Source organism: Sorex araneus, chromosome 1 (genome assembly GCF_027595985.1).
Source record: "Sorex araneus isolate mSorAra2 chromosome 1, mSorAra2.pri, whole genome shotgun sequence".
Classification (NCBI taxonomy): domain Eukaryota; kingdom Metazoa; phylum Chordata; class Mammalia; order Eulipotyphla; family Soricidae; genus Sorex; species Sorex araneus.
The window spans coordinates 322,183,954-322,197,725 of NC_073302.1; the positions used below are offsets into that span (position 1 = coordinate 322,183,954).

At 36.0% G+C, this 13,772-nt stretch overlaps 1 pseudogene; it reads left to right on the top strand.

Annotated features, from left to right (window-relative positions):
• Positions 1 to 9,090: 9,090 nt before the first annotated feature.
• On the top strand, positions 9,091 to 9,363 carry LOC101556169 (non-histone chromosomal protein HMG-17-like; annotated as a pseudogene).
• Positions 9,364 to 13,772: the final 4,409 nt, after the last annotated feature.

Sequence of the window (13,772 nt, forward strand, 5' to 3'; positions counted from 1 at the left end):
CACAACTCATACTGTTTAATACAGGCATTGCATAATCCAAGAATGATTACTGAGTGGAGTGTCTCATCACTTATAATTGCTGTATTAAAAGATGAACTATTTTAGAGCTAAAAACTTTCAGACAAAATGTGGTAAATTGATACAGGTGAGATGCCACCTGGAATAACAAAAGGGGAGGGCAAACCCCTTCTCCATGGGTGGTCTCTCAGCATCAACAGATTTGTGTTCACAGTTGTTGCATTTCACTCATTATAGATGCATTTGTATAACTTGGCCTGACTTTTCCTAACAGGCACTTGTGTGCCTGAGTGTACACAAGAAAATTAGAAATACTCAGGGTGATACTTTCATTCTCCTTGGCACCATTACTACCCCAAACACATTTTAATTTGACTTCTATTCAAAGACCTCTGAAATAGTCATCAAGATCCTGGAGACATTAGCAGTATTCACTAATCTTAATAAAATAATCCCATGAAATCAGTCTCAAGTGGTTTATGAATATTGTTAAAACTTTATATAGACCCTTTTCCAAAGTTTGTAAAACTCTTATAATAATGATGCTTGTAGAGTCTCATGGTTTCCTGTGAGCTTTTTTAAAAAATATGAAATTAAAAAGAAGCAGAGCTGGGCTTTATGTATATGATAAAACATAAATATATGTATACATGTATGTATTTGTATGTGCATATATATACACATACATACACACACACACACATATATATATATGCATATATATGCCACACCTAGTGGTGCTCAGGTTCTTACTCCTGATTCTGTACTCAGAGATCACTCCTGTGGATTCAGAGAACCATATGGGATGCCAGGAATTGAACTAGGGCCAGTTGTATGCAAAGCAAATGTCTTACTGATTATACTATCGCTCCAGACTCAAAATGGAAAAGTTTATACTATATATTATCTGGACTTTTTTAAATGTAAATTAATATCAACTTAAAGGAAAAAAATAATTTAATTATACAATTACCTCCCCCCGCTTTGCTCCCGAATTGTACAAATAAGGCATTTTCAATCTACAAAAAACTTAACCTAAAGTTGAACCCTGGTGTGCAGAGTCTGGGTTTTGGTTTTTATGGAATCTTCTTAACCCCTTGAGCCTGAAGGCTTTTTCATTAATTACAGACTACAGTAATACATGTTTGTTGTTCTTTTGGAACAAGGTTACCAATGTTTCAAGTTTCATTGTTTTGTTTTATAACATATTAAAATTCTAATGAAATTTACTCTGGTTTATTGTGAGCTTTATGCTTCTTGAGACCATTGTTATAGCATTAAGACATGATATAAAAATCAGAAACTCAGACACCTCCAGTGACCTCAGCATTTTAGGTAGGAGAGTGATCCCTGTAGTACTAATACTATCTGCTTTGGTTTAGAACCTTTGTTTATGCATCCCAGTGATTGCTCTTAGGTGTGGTAAGAAAAGTCTTAAGCTCAAGTGAACTTTTAAAGAAAATCTAGCTAACTATGCCTTTTACAAATATGAGAACATGTGGAAGGCATTTGTTTACTTGTGGACTGCATACAGACATTGAATCAATTGTGATGACTTGTTTATTTCCTCATTTGGAATCTGTTCCTACCCCACAATAGAATATTTAGAGTACATTTAAAAGAATTAGCAAATTTGAAGAAATATCACATAAAATTCTCAGCTTGAAAAAAATAAAATTCAAATTTAGTCAGATAATGTAAACTTACAAATATTGCCAATAGTATCACTCATACAAATTAAGATCAATTAAACATTTATGATAACCATACACGCAAATCAAAACCCCTGAAATAATAAAGATGACGTAAGACATTCCTTTCAGTATTTTTGAAACCAGATTTCACGCTTCTCTGGTATGGATTCAAAAAATATTAAATGACAATAATCATCAATGACACGATTATTAACATTAAATATTCATAATGTTTGCCTATAATTAGTGAACATCATACTCAGATATTTTAGGAACCATAGTATGGCTATCAAAAGAAGGTTGGAGATATTTGAATCAATTATAGCTTTTAAACTCACATAGATAGATAGATAGATAGATAGATAGATAGATAGATAGATAGATAGATAGATAAGGGAGACACTTATTTGGGTATTTTCCATTTATTAGTTTCACTTCCTAGAGTTAAATAGAAAATAGTCTTTCAAAGCATCTTGCCTACTCTTACCTATTTCTTTTTCTTTTTTTTTCTTTTTTTCTTTTTTTAATTTTTTTTATTTTATCACCATGTGGAAAGTTACAGAGTTCTCAGGTTTATGTCTCAGTTATACCATATTCAAACGTCATCCCTTCACCAGTGTCCATATTCCACCACCAAAATCCCCGGTATACCCCCCACCCCTCACCCCAACTGTATAACTGATGAATTTCACTTCATTTTCACTTCACCTTGATTACGTTCCATATTTCAACACAAAACTCACTATTGTTGTGGGAGTTATACCCCAAAACAAGCCTATTAGTAGAACTTATTGCGGATGAAACAGATTTGTTGAAACTGATATTGCTGAGAAGTTCATCATACACTAATATTAAAGTTGTTATAAAGTAAAATCAAAGTAAACAAAATAAGATAATTTTACAAAATAGAATGTACTTATATTCCACCAAAATAAAGTAAATTAAAAATTTAAATTTTGGTCTGGAGTGATAGCATAGCAGGCCAACCCGGGTTCGATTCCCAGCATCACACATATTCCCCTGAGCACCACTGGGAGTAATTCCTGAGCGCAGATCCAGGAGTAACTCCTGTGCATCTCTGGGTGTGGCTAAAAATAAATAAAATTTAATTTTGTGGGGCTGAACACATAATACTGAGGGTAAGACACTTGCCATGCATGCAGCTGATCTGGGTTTAATCTCCAGCAACACATATGTTCCTCCAAGCACCACCAGAAATGATCCTTGAGCACAGAGCAATAAGTGAACCAAAAGCACATCCAGGTGTTCCCCCCCAAAAATGAATTTTGTTATTAATAATAAGATAGATAGGCATCAATATATTTATTGGTTCATTCAATACAAAAAGAATGCCAGCAATTTTTGGTAACAGGACAGTTGATCATTTCATATGTATCCTTAGAATTTAGGAATGTACTGGATATGGTCTTAAGTGACAATATCCTCAGCTTCAGGGATCTTAACAGTATAATCAGGAAGATTATTTTTTTGATAATTCAAATATGTACACTTATAACTTATAATAATTATATTTTAAAAAGTGGTATTAGAAAGCATATAACAGGAAATGATTTGCTTTAGGCCTTATTAAAGAAATATCATTTGCATTAAAATATAAACTAAAGAATTAAGGAACTTATTATCTGTGGTCAACAACTAGTCACAAAAAATGACGATAGTATATATTATTTGGAATTGAAAATCATTATAGTTGAGGTAATGTGCTTACAATGGTATTGGTACAAACAGTCTTGTTGTAGATACCTTACCTCACCAGAGAAAGAATAATGTTTATTTGTTTGTTTGTGAGGGGGGAGTGGGGACACACCTGGCTGTTTTTCAGGGCTTATTCCTGGCTCTGTTCTCAGGAGTCACCCCTGGCGGTGCTCAGGAGACCTAAGGGATGATGGGGATGGAATCCAGGTTGACTACATGCAAGGCAAGCACCCTACTTGCTGTAATATCTCTCCGGCCCCAGGAAAGCATAATTTTTTTTTAATTTATTTATTTTTAATTAGAGAATCACCGTGAGGGTACAGTTACAGATTTATACACTTTTGTGCTTATACTTCCCTCATACAAAGTTCGGGAACCCATCCCTTCACCAGTGCCCATTCTCCACCACCCGTAAACCCAGTGTCCCTCCCACCCTCCCCAATCCCATCTCCCCCCCACCCCACCCTGCCACTGTGGCAGGGCATTCCCTTCTGTTCTCTCCCTCTAATTAGCTGTTGTGGTTTGCAATAAAGGTGTTGAGTGGCCGCTGTGCTCAGTCTCTAGCCCTCATTCAGCCCGCAACTCCCTTCCCCCACATGGCCTTCGACTACAATGTAGTTGGTGATCGCTTCTCTGAGTTGACCTAGGAAAGCATAATTTTTGAAATATCTAAGTACAGAAAAGTTTGCTAAAATAAATAATGGAGGAAGGATACTAGCATATGTTAAGACTATTATGGAATATTTACATTGAAATTGTGCAAAATATAATTTTACATTAAATAAAAAATTCTGCATGTTTTGTTCACAGGTTGTAATTTATTCATCAGCATATACAAACCTTAGAACATAACAAAATATTGTGTAAGGATTGTGAGATTATTAATTCTATTTCCCTCCTTTTGTGAAACATGATCTTAATGAACTGCCTCTGGTGACATGTCCATATACTAAAATTGGAATAATTCAGAGCAACATGATCTATGTATAAAAATGATACAAAATTCCAAAACTATTTCATATTTAAGATTGATGATTTAAGAAATTACCCATTTGGAAGCTATCATACCATAGAATGTTTCATGCAAAAATCATCAAAGGATACTGAAATTACCAGATGAAAAGCTGAGGAATAGCATTATAATTATGTCGCTTTGGAGTATCTCTCACAAGACACTTAGAAAAATATGGAAGGAAAAATGGCAACTTCACAGTGATGAGAACTGGTAGTCTACTACCCTAGTCAAATGATGTCCAAGATGGCATTATGAGAAACAGAACAAATTAATACCATGTGTTTATTAATATAATACACTGAAAAGAATGTAGCATCATTCAGTGATATTCCTGATTCTACAATCTATATTCTATATTTAAGTAGGGGATACATCATATACTGTAGGACTGTCATCCTGTTGTTCATCGATTTGCTTGAGCAGGCACCAGTAACGTCTCCGTTGTGAGACTTGTTGTTACTGTTTTTGGCATGTTGAATACGCCACAGGGAACTTGCCAGACTGTCTGAGAGGGACAGAGGAATCAAAACCGGGTGGGCTGTGTGCAAGGCAAACACCATACCCGCTGTGCTATCACTCCAGTTCACCCAAAAAGCAAAAAAAAAAAAATTAAATTCACAAATGTTGTTAGTTTCATTCAAAGCAACGATACAGCATGGAGTGAAGAACTGCATTTTAAGGAATCCTGCAGTGCTTTAAGTCCAACAAAGATTTCCTTCTAGGGTCTAGGAGGTAATTCAAGTGGTAAAGCACAAACCTAAGATATTCAATCTACAAAGTAGGTAAGCTAACAGATCAAGGTCAAATGCCTCCTTCAAGGTTGTACTCTCCATTCTCACGAGAAAAACAGAGTTAAGTTTTTCTTCTTTGTCCTTTTGCTGCTTTTTCAGCCTCTCCCACTGTCTGACCCCTAAGCCAAATTGTCCAATTGTGTGGGACTGCTATGAGCCCATCTTTCCCCTAAAGCTCCCCTTGGGAGTTGGAACCGGCACAGGGATTGAAGGCAGTAACCACCTACACCCCATGTGAGCTGCACCAGTACTAGGGAAGAGACTGAACTTTTCCTTTTGTATCTTCCCAAACTGAGACAAAGCAGTATGATACTCCTTTACACTGCTTTTCATTTCTGAGCAGCCTCTTGCTTTCCTTCAAGTGCACAGTGCAAAGCTGTGCTACAGAATGACAGCTAAATAATGGCAGCTCCCACCGGAAGCCTTACAGAGCAGTTTCTGGAACTAGTCTTGGCTCATAGTCAGATAATCAGGCACATTATATAACTACAAATAAATATTCTACAAAATATTTACTCTTTTCTCTGTCACTGTCACTATCATCCCATTGCTCATCGATTTGTTTGAGCCGGGAACCAGTAATGTCTCTCATTGTGAGACTTATTGTTACTGTTTTTGGCATATCAAATACACCACAGGTAGCTTGCCAGGCTCTGCCTTGCTGGCGCAATACTCTCCATAGCTTGCCTGCCAAGAGGGGCGGAGGAATCGAACACTGAAAATTTTATTTGTACAGGGGATTACAGTGCTTGCCTTCCATGCAGTTAATCCCAGTTTGATAACTAATACCAGACATAGTCTCCCAAGCACTGCCAGTAGTGACTTCTGAGCAGAGTCAAGAGAAATTCCTGAGAACCACTAAGTATGGCCTAAAACCCAAATAAATAAATTAAGAATTGTCATAAATACTAAAATAGGTTGAAAAATAGTTCTAGATTGAGGGAAGCTATCAAGATATAAAAGACAATATCAGATTCCCTTTTATTATTTAGTTGCATTCTTGGGAAAAGGCAGAAAACAGAATAAGGTTTATAGATTAGATCATGCTATTTCACAAATATTAATTACTTATTTTGGTAATTTCACTATTCATAAAATAATATACTTTTAAGTAAATACCACTAAAGCAATTAAGTCTAAGAAAATATTCCCTTAACAGTGTTTAATGAATATTCATCACTTCTAACTACTTATAACTTTTAACACCCCTCCCTGCTATATATAATAATTTTACACATTAAAAGTTCATCCATTTTGGGACTGGAGCAATAATACAGTGGGTAGGGCATTTGCCTTGCACGAGGCCAACCTGGGTTTGATTTCCAACATCCCATATGGTCCCCTAAGCATCGCCAGGAGTAATTCCTGAGTGCAAAGCCAGGAGTAACTCTGTGCATCGCCAGGTGTGACCCAAAAAGCAAAAAAAAAAAAAAAGTTCATTCATTTTAAGGTAAAACCATGAAATAACATCTACTGATGCCATTACAGTGATGATCCAGTCATAAAAAATAGGCCAATTTGTTATATCTGGACGGTATCAACAATTGAAGAAGAGCAACATTAATGAACTAGAAATGGGAGTTGAAACTTATCATCTTCAAAGCCAAGTTGAAAAGCATCTGTTTGCCCGGGATATTGAATTTCCTAGCATCGTGAGGTCTAGCAGCTGTATCACTGTCACTTATTAGCAATAGTTTATGTGTTTATGGTTTATGTAGAAAAGCTTCCCCACGAGGTGTTCACCCCTCAATAGTGGACACAGTATGTTTACGATGTATTTGTTAGACAAAGCAGATGATATTTACCAACTTTTTAATGGTTAAGTGACAGATATATAACAATGTTTTCATAAAATGTGGGTGGAGAAATGGAGAGACAGTTTAATGGGCTGAGGCATAAACTTTGCATGCATGAAGCCCAGATTTGATTCCCACACTATATGGTCAGTGATCACTGACCTGGGAGTTGCCTCAAACATTGCAAGATTTGGTCCTTAAAACAAACTTAAAAATGTGAATAGACATGATGTGGTCCAGAGTCAGGCCTCAGATCAGAGCATCCACCATGGGCTTATTTCAACCTTCCAGTGGTGGTGATGGAGGTTACATTAGAGCACAAATAGAAAGCAAATCTTCTTTCCTTTTAGATTCATGTGAACAAAAACTTACCTCTTAGCATGCTTGTTTGGATTGTGGAAGTTTATTTATTGTGGCAGCTAGGATTTTATAAGGAAATCCCTTAATATCCTTAATAAATATTCTTCTGCTTAAAGTAACCCTAATAAATAGCTACAGCTGTTCATATTTAACATTGTAAGCACATTCTTTTTTTCTCTCACTTAAAAATAACTTTTTTTTATCTTAATTGACATTTTCACTAATTATGTTAGTAAAACAACTATGTGATTGTCATTTTTATTAACCACCAATTATTAAGTGTTGGTAGTGTGCCAGTCAATATGGACAATGCATATTTTGTGTGCTTTTGAACTCAGAAAATTTCTGAAGTGATGCTATAATCTTAAAGTTCAAAAACTTAGAACAACTCACATATGGAGCCCATGTTTTAAGTCCAGGTCTATCTGCCTACAATTTTTTTTGTCCTTTGTCACTTATATTTCTTTCCCCTTGTATGCCTTATCTATAATAATCTCTTCTGTTCCCATGCTAAAGAGTTGAGTCATACTTATTACCCCCACAATCATCATTATCCCTTTTTTTAGTTTTATATATTAGAGTTTTAATGCATTTTTTCAAGTTACTAAGGTTTCCTTTACTGCAACAAAAAAAAAACAAACAGAAAAAACAATCCTTTTCATCAAGAATCGATGTCCAGGTACAAAAGTCAAGCTCAAGCAATCACGTTTAAGGACAGGATGCTGCAAAGGCCTTGACAAAACAGCTACCAAACAGAAAGGCTTTGTTTTAGACTTCATCAGCAACACTTGCTTATGGACAGAAGAATTAAAACTATTGATACAAAACATACGTTATTTACACATGCCTGTACAAAATAACTTACTCTTTACAAAAATAAGAGAATGGTTAGCCAGGGAGAGACTAAATTTAGTTAGAGGTGGTTCAGTCTCTATGTGACTTCCTGCTTGCCTACTCTAACATCTTTACTTATTATTTTTATTAGAGGGTTACAATAGTGATTAAGCTTCTGGTACTGATGTACAAAGTTATGGAAAACCTCCCCCATCAAAGTGTCCATAAGCTCCTCCCCCAATCCCTATGCCACCTCCAGTCCTACATTCCTGTCTGTCCCTTCAGTAATACCCACCGTGGATAAGCACTAATCACAATGTACCATCATAATGTACAATTATGATGGTGTACATAATGCAGCTGTATCACTGTCACTTATTAGCAATAGCTCACTTAGCACCATCCAGGAGCTTATGACACTTCACTTATGTCCCTCATTTCGTCCTGGAAAAAATATTTGTTTTCCTCACCACCTCTTCCCAAATCTGGCACTCTCAGGTCTGTATGCCACTATGCAAGATTTATTCTCAATTAATATTGTGTATGCCCTTGATATGTTTCTCTGTGTGCCACAGGTGAATGAGATCATCCTATTTATCAATACTGAACACAGGAACTATATAACCTATGGATACAAATCTATGATAACCTCTGGACACAGCAAAAGCAGCATTGGGGGAGAAGTTCATTACAACACAAGAACTCATAGGAATTAAGTTTCATGTTAATGATCTAAACAGAGAGCTAAAGAAATTACAAACAGAGGAGCAGTGTGAAGAAGAGGTGAGAACGACCCCTGGACCAACCAAAGCCCGCGCGCAGCTGCACCCCGCGTCTAGCGCCCACGTCTCGCCGCTGTCGCCACCATGCCCTAAAGAAAGGCTGAAGGGGACATTAAAGGAGATAAAGCCAAGGTGAGGGATGAACCACAGAGAAGATCCGCAAGGTTATCAGCTAAAACTGCTCCTCCAAAGCCAGAGCCCAAGCCTAAAAAGGCCCCTACAAAGAAGGGAGAGAAGGTACCCAAAGGGAAAAAGGGGAATGCTGATGCTTGCAGGGATGGAAATAACCCTACAGAAAATGGAGATGCCAAAACAGACCAGGTGCAGAAAGCTGAAGGTGCTGGAGATGCCAAGTGAAGTGTGTGCCTTTTTTGATAACTGTGTACTTCTGGTGACTGTACAGTTTGAAATACTAGTTTTTATCAGGTTTTATAAAAATGCAGAATTTTGTTTTACTTTTTTTTTAAGCTATGTTGTTAGCACACAGAACACTTTATTGTTGTTTTGGGGGAAGAGCATAAGTCATTAATAGACTAGACGGTCTCCAAAACTGGATCGCCCTGGGGAAAAACAACTTTTCCTCACTAGTTTTGAGAGACTCCCTCTTGATTTCCAAGAGGAGGGATTCCTTGACTTGACACGGTAGCCACCCTGGCACCCAATGCCTTGTGGGAAAAAACTAAAATGTGTTTCTGTGTCCTGTCTCCCTCTCTGCCTTCAGCATAGACTTGACTCCCTTAACCCCAGAGAGACCTGTTGAGCCTGGACTCCCAAAAAGTGGTTACCAGGATGTCAGGCCATCTGGATTTTGCACTGCCCCAACTGAGACGGCAGCCCTAAAAAGAACGATTCCTTTTTTAGATTGTGGATCTTCAGATTGATCATTCTGCCATTTTTCTTTAATTTCTTGAAAGTCAGGGTCGGCTTGTGAAAAGTTGTTAAACAACATACTAAATGTGAAATGTCAACCCTAACTCTAAACTTTCGCTGTTCAGAGCATCAAATGAAGATGTCATTGGGTTTTATAGTGGCTTTCTGATTTTGGTAGTCCATTGAAGAAGTGAGTTTGAAAGTTATTGTATACTGTTAATGATTGTCTGCCCATGTCCTGCCTGAAATACCATGATTGTTTATGAAAAGTATCTTTAATAAAGCTGGAAACAGTTTGGCTTGGAAAAAAAAAGAAATTACAAACAGAATAGTATAGGAATCTCAAAGTCAGTAGGAGAAAGGAAGTCATAAAATTAGGACAGAAATCAATAATGTGAAGTTCAATTAAACAAAGAGTTGATTCTTTCATTCAAAGAGTAAATAAAATGGACAAACTTGTAATACAATCATGAGGAAAAAATAGAGAAATCTTAAATAAACAGTATCAAGGATGAAAGAAGAGAAATCATGAAACCTCAGAAATACAAAAGATCATTGTCTATTATTAAGAACAACTTTATGCCAATTATTTGGAGAATCTAGGTATAATAAATGAACTCTTAAAAATATGATATTCATTTGAAAAATGTGAATGTGATATTCATTTGAAAAATCTGATTGACTATGCACTTAAAGGTCATTAATCTTGCATTTGAGTATCAGTACATTTTACCTGAAAAAAAGTAGGGTGTTTGTCTTGCACGCAGCTGACCCAGGTTTGATTCCTCTGTTCTCTTGGAGAGCCCGGCAAGCCACCAAGAGTATCCTGCCGGCACAGTGGAGCCTGGCAAGCTACCCATGGCATATTTGATATGCCCAAAACAGTAACAACAGTCTCACAAAGGAGACATTACTGGTGCCTGCTCGAGCAAATTGATGAACAACAGGATGACAGTACAACAGCGCTACAGTGCAGTAAACTTGCTGTTGATAGTAAGTTTTATTTACTATTCTGAAACTACTTCCTATGTATGCTAGCTTCTGCAAATTAATAGTCATTGAAAATTCTATTTTTGGAATTTAGGATATTTAGTGAATAGGATATTTCACTCTCAAGGAACGGACTTAAATAATGAAGAGAAATTTATCTTGGTTATATGTAAATCAAGAGGATGAACTGTTATAGATGTATCTATCATATCGCGATATGAGATAGATTAATCTCTCTCTTCCCTCCTTCTGACTTCCCTCAGCCCTATATTTGCCATATCCATGCACATAGCAGCAAATTTCATGATTTCCTCTTTTTTTTATAACTGAGTAGTATTGTACTGTGTGTATGTATTACAACTTCTTCATTCAGTTGTGTTCTTGGTCATTTGTTTTTTTTTTTCCAGATTTGTGCTAATGTACATAGTGCTGCAATGAATATGAGTCAAATGTCATTTCTGAATCGAGTTTTGGGGTCTTTCAGGTAGATGCCAAAAAGTGAAATTGCTGTGTCAAATGGAAGTTCATTTCTGAGTTTTCGAGAAGTGTTCATATTCTTTTGTCTATTTTTTTTTTGTGTTCTGGGGCCATACCCAATGGTTCCCAGGCCTACAATTGGCTCTGCACATGAGGATCACTACTTGCAGTGCACAGGGGACCAAACATAATGCCAGGATTGAATGTTGCTTGGGCTTGTGCAAAACAAGCACCCTACCCACTGTACTATCTCTCCAGATTTAATAAAACTCTTTCTTATAATTGAATTTCAATTAATAAATAATAAATGATGGCTTTAGAAAATTATCCAAGTATGTGCAAATATGCAGTGAAACTCATTAAGGAACAGGGTACTGACATGGTATTTCCTATACATTTCTTATTAATTGGTAGGTAAAAAATAGATGCTTTAGTAGAGAAATTCAGAGACATCACTTTAATCTAGTGTTTGAAGTTAAAACAGCTAAACTGAAATAAACTAATATCATAAGCTTACATCATGAAGTACTGAGGACACAACATTGCTTTTCATTCTTTATTTTCACAGATTTACCGAACACTCCCTCAAAGTCTACATTAGATAAAAATAATAGTGGAGGACCAGGGCCATAGTACAGTAGGAAAGACATTTGCCTTTCACAGGACTGATCTGGCTTTGATCCTTGGCCCTCAATATGGGCCCCTGAGCACCACTAGGAGTGATCCCCAAGTGCTACTTATGGGTAAGCCCTGAGTACATCCAGGTGTGACCCAAAAATCAAAACACAACTAACTAAGTAAAAGCTACTAGTGGGAAAATAACATATACATGGAAAATGTAAAACATTCTCCAAAATAACTAACATTATTAGCATTTATTTTTTTAAATGTCAAATTTAAGGATGGCAAAGAAAGACGGAAAAATTAATGTCAAAAAAAGAACTGTGATATTAAGTACAATTAATTATCCTTAAGACTATGAAAACTGTAAGACATTATTGGAACAAGTGGTAAGAGTCAAATAATGACTTCAAATTAGTGACAAAAATGAATATGAGACAGAACTGAGCTAAGGGTTTATGGGAGTTTCCTCAGTACTAAAACAACTTTCCTGGCACCAGAAAGATATTCCACTGGTAGGGAATTTCTCTGCACAAAGAAGACTCCTGCTTGATTCTCTGCTCCCATATCATCTCCTATTTCTTGCCAGGAGTGATCTCTGAATGGGAGAAATCTTTGAGCATCACTGGGTGATGCTCAAACCCCCCCCCCCCAAAACCCCAACTTTCCAATAAGTCTGAAATGATATAAAAACAATTCATAAGAAGCCTAATTTAAATATTTCTAAATCAGTTAAAATACCTAGCAATGGCATAGATAAAACAAGTCTTTATTTTCATTCATAATCCTGTATACCTTACATAAAAATTTTTAAAATATCATTAATATATTATAAGACTCGAGTATATATGTCAATTGTCTCTGAATTATACTACATATTCATCTAATACAAATCAAAATTAAGATGTGTAAATAAAATAAGATACAAAAGTGACACGAATTATCAAGAAACAAACACTTAAAATGTTATGGTGTGGAGAAATTATGCAACAATGTCACCTCCAAAGCAAAATATAGAATATAATATCATAGTAATAAAAGACCAGATAGGTAATGTGTAAGTTTTTTTAATTAATTTAATTTAATGTAGAGAACAACCACAACTGTTGACACAATTCTAGAGTTGAAATTGATTAGACAACAAAGCTCCAATATTAAAATTAATAAGTATAAAAAATAAAAAAATATGTAAAAATTGTTATATCTAACCATGGGTTTGTTAAGTCCTTGCCTAAGTTGCTTTTGTTAACTGAGACTTCTGTGTTAAAAACATAAAAATTTTTTGACTTGTTGTTTTTTTGCCTGTTGAATCTGTTGACTTCTGTATTACTTTCCCATTTATTTTGGTGTGCTGCTATTGAAATTTTAATATTAAGGAAAAAGAAGGTGTCTTTGGCACATACACCTGCGTGGTCCAGAGACTTCAGGATCTATGGTCTGGGCCGTTGAGTTGGCATGGTGGCTGATATGGAAGATGGGCGTGGCTGCAGTATCTTCCCTATGATGGAGGGATGGGGAGGTTACTGTCAATGAAAAGTGCAATGACATTTGTCTATAATATGACTAGGCAATAGATATTTGGGGACTATAATCATATGTGTAGTTATAATTGATTAAAAATGCACCCTGTTTGGTGCATGACTATAATCAATAGAGAACGTATATGGTTTTATTAAAGTGTTGGGAATGGGTCACTGAATATTATAATAAAAGGAAAATATATCACATTCCCAATTTTACATCAGACACAACAATCAATTCCAGATGTATTATATTCCTAAATGTCAATAGAAGTCTCATAGAAGATG